At 33.1% G+C, this 2,834-nt stretch overlaps 1 pseudogene; it reads left to right on the top strand.

Annotated features, from left to right (window-relative positions):
* Window positions 1-695: 695 nt before the first annotated feature.
* Window positions 696-1,036, top strand: LOC106823052 (signal recognition particle 19 kDa protein-like; annotated as a pseudogene).
* Window positions 1,037-2,834: the final 1,798 nt, after the last annotated feature.

Below are 2,834 nucleotides of genomic sequence, written 5' to 3'. Positions count from 1 at the left end.
TTACCCTATTTTTCCCTCCAACTTTTCTTTATCATTTTTAATGTAGGTTGGTTTGGTAACTTTATAACTTGTTATCTAATTTTCAGGGTATTAAGACATAGTTGGGAATGAATCAGAAGAGGAGTGACCATCACAGGTACCTATTTGGGGATTATCAGTGCATTTTAATTTGCATAAGATGTAATTGAATTCTGTTAGAGAGGATCATGGACTGTTACTGTTTTGAAGTTAAACTTTGGACAAGGCAGGTGCGTGGGTATTGAACAGTCTCAGGCATGGACTCTTCAGATACTTCAGATTGCCTTACTCAGTTACATTCCAAAGCTCTTGCAATTTGGCTAAGTACTTTCTCAATTTGGAAAAGCTAAAGACTACATTTTCATTGTGCTCCCTTATAACTCAGGTTTTATATGTGACCTATCTTCAGTAAGGGGGGAAATGTCTTCCTATTCTTTTTCCTGACAGGCAAGGTAGGAAGGCCGTTTACTTTCCTATGGCAATAGTAACAAAGGACCCAATTTCTAGGCCCTAGCTTTGTGGTTAATGACATTTGGTGTTGTTCATACATAGTTCGTGACTGAAATGCTATGATCACTGAGCCAATAACTGAGGCAGAAGTTTCTCGATGCTTAGAGAAGAAACAAAACAAGGAACTTATACAAGTTTGGTGTAAGTCTGTGGACACCTGGATGGAGATGATTTGCACAGCTGTGTGATCCCTAGCTGAGCAGAGCAGCTTCATTTATGTCTATCCTCCATATTTAAATAATAACAAGACCATAACAGAAGGAGATGGATCCCATAGATAAGGCTGTTGAAAAGTCCTACCGCTACAGAGATCCAAGATAAATGCTTTGTGGTTGGACTTAATGCATTTCTTGAGAAAAATAAAATATACTCTAGAGAATGCAATTGTGACTTTCAATACAGGGGCATAGTTAGGGTCCAGATCAATCAGGATGATGGCAGACAGTGTCTCATAAATTTCCTGCTATGTAAATCAGTAATGCATAGAGCAGAGAGATACATCAACTAAAATAGAATTACACAAAAAATAGAAGATGGGACCAAAGTCTATGGCAAGGAGAGGGAAATCACAAAAGGAAGGGGAAAAGAAATGACCTGGTACAAGAATGGAGTGTGTGGTGCTCCTGTAAGAGGCATGAATGAGGCTTCCAGAGTAAATCTATAGGACCAAAGTGAAGAGAGGAACAGAAGAAATTTTCGGTTGTATCATTAAATTGGAATGCAAATGTTTGAGCTTCACCATCAAAGATGAGAATGAAATAAAGTAATTTGTATCAGAAATTTGCCTCTAGCTTTTATGAAGTATGAAAAAAAATGTTGCCTTTCAACACAGTTTTTATGGAAGTATATTTTTTATGGACAATGTAGCATAAGTCACATGAAATTTCATTATTCTTTATGAAAATATATATTTAACTTTCATAACTTTAATAATATTTAAACCAGCTATTTTGTTTAGATTTTAAGTTAATGTCTTAAAATTTGAAACTGGGGAAAAATAAATAGCAAAGTTAGCATGATATTAGAGCCAGCAGTTGTTCAGGGAGTATACTGGTTCTCCAGCACGCCAGTCATGGCCACAGAAGTGTCCTCCTACCTACGCCATTGTTGTGATGGAGTTCCAGTAATTATTTAGAAGCTCAGCTTAGAACCTGCTCCACCAACACTTCAAATAATGTGTGAGAACCTCATTCCGTATTGAATCCCAGTCAAATGCTTGTTTGCTTCTATTACCTGAACACTTATTATTATCATCTATAACTGAAAATTGAATAACGCATCAAGCGTGTTCACAGAATAGATTGAATTTCTTAAAATGAATTGTTCACTCCTAAATGATAAGTTCAATTCTTGAAACCTTAAGCTCAAAAAGACAAAAGTAAAACTATAACACAACTAGGAAATAGAAGCAGCTCTATAAATATTCCAGCTTTACAGAGTGAAACTACACATGGAATATAGTCTGTTTGTTGGGTTAAGTATTTATAATGCATAAATAATTAAAGAATTAATGTTATTTGAAACACAATTTTAAACATACTGAAGACATTGAATTTTATAAATATATTAGATAAAGAAGTAAATATAATTAATGTTATCTTTATAATTATGTAAAACATCTGAATTTATGCAATAATGGAAATGTTCTATATCTTGAATTTGGCAGTGAATACAAAACTCTGTATTTGTGAAACTCATCAAACCATCCGCATAAAAGTCCAATAAATTTTGCTTAGGTAAATTATTCCTCAATAAATCTGATTGAAATACAATCCAAATATTTGTATTAATCTCCATTAAAAACAAATCTATATTTGACCATTATTACATAATTTACCATTTAATTAGAATAAGCAGTGGAAACATTATTACATATTTTAGTATTTGATTAGAATAAATATAATCCTGTTTATCTCATTTTAATTTGTCATTTGCTTCAAAACTCTGTGAATAAAAAGTTACTATCTGCAATTGTGTATGCCATTATATCATTAGGTTTTAATTTTTTTGATCTTTATGAAAAACAATTTTTAATTAGAGTATTGAGAGCATTACTTGTAGCATATTGTTAGTCTGCAATATTTGAGCATCATGATCAAACCAATTCTCAAATAAGACACCTGAAATAATCATAAGCAAAGAGAATACTGGTGATCATGGCTCCCAGATGAAGCATGTTTTAGTGTAAAATATGTAACGGACTTCTGGTCCAGACAATATTACACAGACCTATTTTTTCTTGTTCCTTCCTACCATACACAATTATAAATTCTGGAAACGACACAAGAGGAAAACAAAGAAGAATT

This window comes from Equus asinus, chromosome 3 (genome assembly GCF_041296235.1).
Source record: "Equus asinus isolate D_3611 breed Donkey chromosome 3, EquAss-T2T_v2, whole genome shotgun sequence".
Lineage (NCBI taxonomy): Eukaryota > Metazoa > Chordata > Mammalia > Perissodactyla > Equidae > Equus > Equus asinus.
The sequence above is the reverse complement of the archived record's forward strand: the minus strand, read 5'-3'. Positions and strand labels throughout refer to the sequence as shown.